Genomic DNA, 9,780 nt, shown 5'->3' on the forward strand with positions numbered 1-9,780 from the left:
ACAGGTGGTAGGATACTTTCCTTTCATGACAATTTGTGACTAACCCATAGAACAACTGCTTTAACTGCTGTTATTGCCACTGGTGCCTTAAGCCAACCAATTCTCCATCATCTGGATGGCTCCAACCACAGCAGGACATAACTGCTCCCATGTATGTTTCAAAACTGCTTAGCACATACTCCAAACAAGGCACAGTTATGGCTATGCTTTGCTCTATTATCCCTCAGGTTTGGGGGGATCATGTCTAGATATTAGATTCTACCTGACTCTTGCATGTCAGAAAAACCCACACAATTAATCAGCTGAGTCATAAAATTTCCCACACAGATGCCACCATAGGAATCATTCCAAAGAGAGGAAGAACTGTGAGGAGAGAAAGACTCTGTCCTGGCCAGTTTTTTTCCACCTGCCTTGCCCCACCCTCCAGAGCTAAGAACCTTCAGAAGGAAATTGCTGCCGCAGGGAATTATGTGTATGTGTATTTTAATGAGCTGAAAAGAGTGAAGTGTTATGAATTGGGTGTGTGTGTGTGTGTGTGTGTGTGTGTGTGGAGAAAGTGGTAAGAACTTAACAGTGCTTAGTTTATTTTTTGGCTGCTATTTTGTGAATGACTTTCATTTCGATTGTGATGATTAGTTGCTGCTTTGTTAACAGCGTTTTTAACAAAACGGGAGATCAATTTTAGGTGTTGTACCAGGCAAAAACAAACAAACTGAAACAAAAAAACCAATACAAGCTAAATTGAGTAGATTTACCTAGCAGTCAGAGTGAATATTCCCTCAGAAAATAAAACCCCGTTTGCAGATGGTATACCAACCTGTTCTTCCATCATAGGTGCCTTCTGCTGATTGGCTAAACGATGATGGAAGAGGCTCTTGGACCCTACTTTGGCTCAAGCTGAATTAGTTTGGATGTAATTGAAATCAGAATCTGCTTCTGCGCTCGTCTCATTGGCAAGGTCAGCCATATTGACCTAAAGCTTATGGAGGTAAGCAAAACCTGTCACAAAGGGTGTGCTCACAATGGAACAGATGCAAACACCTGACTTTAAGCAGACTTTAAAAAACTGCATCTCTTACTAAACCTTTTGGTTCTTTCAGTGTCTCAGGGCATAGCTAGTTAAGCAAGGTAAGTTATCTTGACACAACCCCTGGAGCAGCTTATGTTTGGGGGGGGTTAAACAAAAACTGGCTTGTTATCAGTTAGATCACACAATGCATCCTTGAAAAGTACAACTGGGGTTAGGGGAAGTTCTGAAGGCAGCTTTTTAATGTATTTATAGCTCTCCAAAGGCAAAGCAGTTGCATTCTTTTAGAGCATATGGGCTGTGATCACAAACCACTTAAGTGGGCACATTTGCTTTTAAACTGATGGACAAATCAATCCTCTCAAATGGCTGGTGTGGGTCCTGGCTAGGAATGGGGGACAATTTCCCATTGGTTCACATTTTAATATGGACTCACCTAATTTGCTTCTAACCAAACAATGCACAAAGCAAAGCACAGGTATCCTTTGAAATGTGCACTTCTCTGAATTTTGTGAAGCTCTATCTTCCCCATTCACAGTAACAGGCAATCTAAAAATCACTATAACTTCAGAGGCACAAGAACCCCCTCCAGAGGATGCTGATCTCACTTGAGGGGGAAATTGACATCTCTCTTTGACTCAGAGGGGTAGGGAAGACCACCAAATCACCTCAATTTACAACACAGAGCTGATGTACACCCACAATATATACATTGGCTTAAGCTGCATTAAGCAGCTTACAGATTGGCACGGGTTTCTTGAATACATGCTCTGATCGCCACAAAGTGAGCACTATTAAATGTACAACACAAAACCTAAGTAAGAAATAACAAAAATACTATCTCTTCAGGAATCTTTCTTTCCAGTTCTGTACAATTGATCACCTGAACAATAGCAACCAAACCTACCCTGATTTGAAATGTACACATATGTAGTCAGTATATAACCTGCAAAACCTAGGATATTCATTGCATTCCAGCATAATTGCTGTGACACCCCTGCAGTCACATGTCTGAATCGAAACAATACCCCAGTTGACCAGATGGCCAAGAGAAATAAATCTGTATTGCAACTAGGGAAACAAAGACTTTTTATCTCCGAGTTCTGATTTCTCATTAAATAGTAAGTTGCTTTTGACAGATGTGCTGTAGTTGTATTCATTTTTAATCTCAGCCATATGGTGGCATAGTCTAATGATATTTCAGACATCTTTCTGATTTGTTATTAAAGATTGGATAGCTCAACAGCCATGAAAATTGATAAGAACTGGAAGGGGGAGATTTTCTACAAATCAGACTGAAAAAGCAAACCAGATTGCCCCTGGTTGCAGAAGAAAATGGCTTCCAAATTTCTATAGGGCAAAGAAATATGATGGAGAGCTCTGTTTTGTTTTTTGTGTTTTTTGTTTCTACAATGTAAGATAGAAAGACCTGCTATACAACAAGTCAGGCCACTGGTCCATGTAACTCAATATTATCTCTTATCTGACTGGCAATAGCATTCAAATGTCTCAAGAGGAGTTTCATTCTTGATCCGCAGCCACCATCCTCTAATCCATGACAGCCTAGATCTTCTTTGCTACACAGTGATCTAGCCGAGGGTGCTTCTGGCCAAGAAGAGTTTGATTAATAGTGGTTGCTATGTGCTGCCTTCATTAGATCTCTTGTCTCCATGTTGTCCCCAAAATAGTAGAACCAGGACTGCTGAATTGCTCACATCTTGGACATGTGCTACCCACCTGATCCTGAAAAAAGCAGGCTGCAGGATTTTGGGATGACTGGTTTCACCAAGTAATTTTACCTGGCTTCACAAGAACAGGCTCACTTCTCCATCTCAGTGTTGCAAGTGATTGCTAACAATGACTGTTTTACCTTAAGTGGACTGGTAAGCCAGGGTTTTTCTGTTTCATGAGCATGAGAGTTTTTGTACAGGTTTGCAATGGATAGAAGAAACCCTGTACTCCCCATTAGAATCCACTCAAACCCCAGGATTAATTTATAAACTCAGTGAGTTAAAGTGCTTGCCAAAAAAGGGGGTGAAATGTATTGCTGAGAAAGATGCTTTTAAGACACAACAGGAGTGGAGTGAGCATTCATGTGCTCCCATGCCTCATCACAGCCCACACAGCAGTGCAATTGCACGAGTCCCAACAATTTTAAATCAAAATTTTTCCTGTTTGTTTACTGCATCCAAGAGAGCAGTTTTCTCAGTTGTTTGTTAAACGAAACAGCTGTCTACCAAACAGCTGTTCCCCCCCTCCCCAAATTAGCAGATTGTGCAATAAAGGATAGGGGAAGCTATTTAAATGTAGAAGGAGTTAGTGAGTCAGTGTTATTAAAGGAAGGAAGTGGCAGACAGACTCTTGCATTCACTGTTTATCCAACATGTTGTGCCTCAAGATGATTGGGGTGAAATATGTTAATTTCACTTCACCACAATAACTGCTGTGAAAGGGAAATTGACGTGAGGTTTATATTCTATCTGTGGCAGGAAAATTAGGGGCATTCACACGAACCCCCTCATGTACTGCAAGCATGCATACGTAGCTAGCCCTGTCCCATCCTGATAATGGCATGGATCAGCAATACTCACAGCTGCCCATTTGCAAGCCATGTCAAGGGGACCAACATGATGTACTCATGTATGTACATAGGACAAATCCTGACCCAATTAGGATTTCCCCCTCATGTAGAGGAAACCTATGGAGCAGTGGTAGGACAAGACTACCCCTTACACCATTTTGCACCATCAAGAGACACTAGGCCAGGGGGCTTCTGTATTCAGTACCATAACACAATGAAATTAATACAACTGAACTGGGAGCTATCATATGCAAAGTGGTTGTCTGTACCAACTGTTTTTAAGCAGAGAGACTAAACATATTTTGAGAATTTAAATGTAAGTGTGTGTCTGTGTCTGTGTTTAAATACACTGCATTCTATATTGAAATTAGTACTCCGCCCCAATTCAATGGAATCTGAGAATTTTACACGCTTCCACATCCACCCATATTCATATTAAACTTGTTGTTACTCTTTTGTGTCTTTTCCGGTGCTAAAGGAAGACTGCTGACTAACCACAAAGCCACTGCTTATTTTATGTAAAAAACAAACTTATTTCTTTTGTCATGGAAAATCCCCTAAAATCCACATTTCCCAGGGGGGGTTTGAGACATGTCAAGTGAACATTCTTCAATGGAACATCTGTTTATTCATACTAATGGAACAAAAACATCTTCATAGTCATATAAATTTGGAGTATATACTTTTGTGCTTTCCAGCCATTAATTACAGAGTATATTACAGTCTCATTTTACCCTGCATTAAACATCTGGTGCCAACAGAAGAAACAAGGAAAAATGCATGATTATATTGTCAGACTTAATAATTCAGAAATATTAATCAGCTCTCATAATCGTCAGTAATATTTCACATGCAAATGGCTCTTGATATTCATTTCTCCCCTTGATGCTCTCCTTTCATAAAACAATAAACACATTTAACGAACAAATATTAAATCATATCAGCAGATTTTTATTAGTCTCCAGGAATTTCTACCAGATGTACTTTTGCAGCATACATGTGAAACATGATCCAAAGGAGCTGCTTATACAAATGTAATGAAACTATGCAAGCAGCCAGAATTTGTGAGTACATTAGGGGTGTGCACTTGTCACAAAATTCAGTTCACACTGCAATTCAGTGGTTTTTGAAAACAGTCCATAGGCTTCCTGATTTGACTCAGGGTTCATCCAAGCCTTCTTGGGTTGCCGCACACACATTTGCCATTGAGAAATTTAGAAAACAGCTATCACCTTTCTTCCTTTGGCAAAAAGTGGATGAAATTTGCATAATAGTTCCTCAGTTGATAAAAATTGTCAAATTATGCCAAAATCACCTCTTTCCTTTGACTTTTGACACTTGATGTTTATATTTTTTTGGTCCTATCTTACTTTTGTGATTGTAAGTTGTTGTAAACTGATTTAAATGTTTTGTTTTAATGTTGTAACCTTCCCTGGGACCTGAGGGTTAAGGTCAGGTAAACAACATCAACAACATACAGGCAAATAGATATAGGAATTTTTGTACTGGACTGTGATGATTCAGTTGTAATTATGTATATTTTGCATTAGTATTTAGTGTGATGATGGTTTAAAGGAGAGGGGGTGGTGGTTGGAGGAAGAGAGAGAGGGGGATTTGGTTTTATTTGACTTGGTTTTAATGAAACTAAAGCTATCTTGTGACCTCTTTGGGAATGACAGACTATATGTAAATTAATCAATATGAAAACATGCACATTAATTCCATTCACACAATTCATGCCATATCTAATTTAACATCAACCTATAGGAGTAGTAGGCTGACCAGAGATTAATCACATGAATTATCACCAAACTTAAGCTAAGTTGTGAACTCTAATTTCCTGAAAACCTGCTAAAACCAAAGCTCATCCTGTGGTGAATCTTTTCTAAGAGCCTTCTTTAATCTTGCACCCCAGAATTCAGCAAGTACAGAAGTCACCACTCAGTAGGAATAAATTGGTGGCCTGGATGTATCCATGGCGAAATATCAATGCAGCCATATGTATCCGGAAAGACCACAAGCATTTTGCTACACAAAGCTGCCCCTTTATTGGAATCCAGCATCTGCTTTTCTACATTTGGAGTTACCCAGAGCACTTTCTGTTCCATTCTGCAGAACGGTGCTACCTTAAAATGTCTTCTATTATGCTGTTACATTCTGCTGTGCATTCAACATCTGGTATCAACAGCCTAAACAACAAAAAGGCATGATTATGCTGTCAGACTTAATAATTCAGAAATATTAACCAGCTCTCATACCATCAGTGGTTTTTCATGTGTAATTGGCCCTTGATGTGTATTTTGTACTTAGGAGACTCTCTGCATACCAGCGTAAGAGAATAAGTGTTCCATCTTTCATGTAACTAACAGGGATCATTTTGAGCTAAATGAAATCACTTCATCAGCAATACCTTTTTGCCTTGAGGGGGAGAGAAAGAAAGTTCTAACCAGCCAAACACTGAGTTGGAAAACAACAGGGGGCAGGATGCTCTGAGGAAGCCACTTTGTGGGCAACTGCAGATTAGGAAACCTATTTCGTTTTAAGCAAACTTGAGATCTACAAAGAATGAACCGTGTATAAGGAAACAACACCTTTCATAATGCCTTGCCTTTTCAGTAATCCAATGACTACTGTTCAGTTAGTTGCAGATTTCCGGTTTACCCCTCCCACTTTAATTCTAATATTATTGTCACCTCCTGTGTGTATTGAGATAGAATATCACATGCTTACTCTCAGAGCTTTTTTCAGGGGGAATTCACAGGAACTCAGTTCCAGCACCTCTCAGGTGGGTGCCATCACTGGTGGAGGAGGAGGAGGAGTGTGGGGTGCCATCGCGGCTGCCCCCGCGGTGGGCGCCACGCCCCTAGGATGCACCGCCACGCCCCTGCAGGTGATGCACCCCACCCCCAGGACACGTGCCAGTCCCGCCCCCGCCTGGCACCTTTGTTAGCCTTGACATTCAGATCAAGGAGATAAGGTGCCTGTTTGGTTTGGTATGTTTTAACAAAAAATAAAATAAAATAATGATTTGGGTACAGATTGTCCTGTTACTTGTTACATTGCCTTTGCCAGTTTGTCTCCAGCCTTTCATTTGTGGGGTAAGGGCTGCTGAGTAGTTGTTTACCACTTGGCTCCAAGCACACCAGGAAAATAGCCTGCTGAACTCCTGCCACTGTGACTTTTCACCTGGACCTGGCTGAAGTTATAGCCTTGGTTGATAAGAGTTTTAGAGCAAATTAAAGGTATATAGAAGCAATGGCAGCATACCAGCCCTGTTAGATTGCTTTTTAACCTTTGATACAGTTGACAATGAGACCTGGATGGTGTGACTACTCGATCTTGTGGGTATTTATGGGGCGGTTCTCAGATAATTCGGCTCATTCACGATCAGAATAAAAGGCAGCTCTCCTCAACTTGGTGCTCTTCAGATGGTGTTGGATTCCAACTCCCATCAGCCCAAGTTAGAATGGTCTATGGTCAAAGATGATGGCCGATGCAGTTCAACATCTGCAGAAGGCCAGGTTGAGGAAGGATTATCTAATATCTATCATATTAGGTTTCAGTTATTTATTGAGGATACACAGATGTCCTTCTGCCCACATCCTTCAATCTTTCTAGGCTTCTTCAGGCATCACAGCCATGGAGGGGCTACATGAGTAGGAAAACAACAACAACAACAACAACAACAACCATTTATTTATTTATACCTCCCCGGCCAAAAGCGGGCTCAGAGCATCTAACATTAGATATATAACATATCAACATAAAATCAAGCAATCAATTAAAATACATCCTAAAATCAAATCAGGGTCAAAGTGAAATCCAGTCAGATGGCAACCCACAGATTAGGGTGGGGGACATTAAATGCTCACCAGGCCTAACTGTTTATACTGATCTTATATGAGCCTGTGAGAAAAATTAGGGGGCCACTTTCGTGTAAGTTCTTATAAGGAGAGAGGAAGAGTCAGACTGGACCCCAACCAAAGGCCTGGCGAAACAGCTCCGTCTTGCAGGCCCTGTGGAAAGATATCAGATCCTGCAGGACCCTGGTCTCTTGGGACAGAGCATTTCACCAGGCTGGGGCCACGGCCGAAAAGGCCTTGGCCCTGGTTGAGGCCAGTCTAATCTCCTTGAGGCCTGGGACCTCCAGGATGTTATTATTTGCGGACCATAAGCTCCTCCGTGGGGCATACTAGGAAAGGTGGTCCTGTAGGTATAAGGGTCCTAGGCCGTATAGGGCTTTAAAGGTTAAAACCAGCACCTTAATCCTGATCCTGTACTCCACCGGGAGCCAGTGCAGCTGGTATAGCACTGGACGAATGTGATCCCATGGCGAGTACCCCATAAGGAATCTCGCCACAGCATTCTGCACCCGCTGGAGTTTTTGGGTCAGCTTCAAGGGCAGCCCCACATAGAGTGAATAGCAATAATCAAGCTTGGAGGTGACCCTTGCATGGGTCACAGTGGCAAGATCATGGCAAAAGAGGTAAGGGACCAACTGTTTAACACGGTGGAGATGGAAAAATGCTGCCTTTGTTGTAGATGCAACCTGCGCCTCCATAGAAAGGGAGGCATCGAAGATTATACTCAAACTCTTGACAGAAGGCGTTGGCACTAATTGTGCCTCCACAAGAGATGGGACCATGTCTTCAGCTTTCATAATCATGTAGCTTGTGTTGGCCTCTTCATGTTCTAGTGTGAGTTTTTCAGTTTTTTCTACTCATGGAGGCTCCCCACATGATCTTCCAGGGTTCTTCATGGTGTAGGGAAGCTCCACAAGTAGAAAAGGCTTCCCACAGCAGAAGGTACACTACAACAAGGGAAAGCCAGCACAAGCCTTGAAATGATGGAGTGGGGCTATAAATGTGCAGTTGACTCATTGCGTCACCTGCTGCCTGCTCAGTTGGCAACTGCAATACCCAGTGGTGGAGGAAGGGGGTGTGGGGGGTGCAGTCTGCCCCGTGTGTCATCACTGAGGGGGGTGACAAAATGAGTTTTTTAAAAAAATAAAAAAATTGGGCTCACAAAACATTTTAGGTGTGATGTGGTGGCTTAGGCACCTGCAGGTTCCATGCTGCCTGAAATGGCAGCATGGGACTTGTGTCTGCCTACTGCCTCTTCTTCAGCTGCCCTACAGCTGAGGGGGAGGCGGCAGAGAGGCTCCAAGCATTGGAGAGGCTCACTCCGCCCCATGGGCAGATCGTCCTGCCCCCAGCTACGGGGCATGCCCCCGCACCAGGCACCCAACCCAAGCAGCTAGCTACGCCTCTGGCAGTACCACCCTCTGGAATTATGCAGTAGTGGCACTGCTGAACCCCATGCACCCCCTAATTCTGTTCAAGTATTTCCTCCCAACATTCCAAAGCAGATTTGGGGAGCACACAGAGAGAGGAGGAGTGGGGAGTTCCATTGCACAAGCAGAAATATTAGTACTGATGAAACACATTAGTTGGATACCACCCTTTTAAGGACTAACTGCTTACATAAGTTTTTGGAAGCCAAGGGTAAGTTGACCAAGAGATGTGTGGTGTAGTGGTTAAGAGCGGTAGACTCATAATCTGGTAAACCGGGTTCGCTTCCCCGCTCTTCCACATGCAGCTGCTGGGTGACCTTGGGCTAGTCACACTTCTCTGGAGTCTCTCAGCCTCACTCACCTCACAGAGTGTTTGTTGTGGGGGAGGAAGGGAACGGCGATTGTTAGCTGCTTTGAGACTCCTTAGGGTAGTGATAAAGCGGGATATCAAATTCAAACTCCTCCTCCTCCTCCTCTTCATCATCATCATAATCATCATCCATTTTAATAGGTTTTAAAAGTTGTGGTGTTTTTTTTAATCCATCACCAAACCCTGTTTTTGGCACGGTGCTGATTATTCATTTAAATGGAAGTGGATATGCTTGTGTATGTATATGAAGGTCTTACAAACAAGATCAACTTGCTAGAAAGGGTTTTCCTTTGAAGGAGCCAAAGCTAACTTTTAATTAATCACAGTTCATAGTGTGTGCAAAAGTGTTAAAAACACTGTGGGCTATAGCATGGGATGTGCTTGTAGCCTATAGCAAAGCTGCTGTCTCCTAGAACTCTCCAAAGTGCCAACTGAGCACATGCTCATGGCTTTCTGCCTCGAGGGCATGCAGCTCACTCATTGCTCCAGCACTCAAAGAGGAATTAAGC

Source organism: Lacerta agilis, chromosome 7 (assembly GCF_009819535.1).
Source record: "Lacerta agilis isolate rLacAgi1 chromosome 7, rLacAgi1.pri, whole genome shotgun sequence".
NCBI classification, from domain to species: domain Eukaryota; kingdom Metazoa; phylum Chordata; class Lepidosauria; order Squamata; family Lacertidae; genus Lacerta; species Lacerta agilis.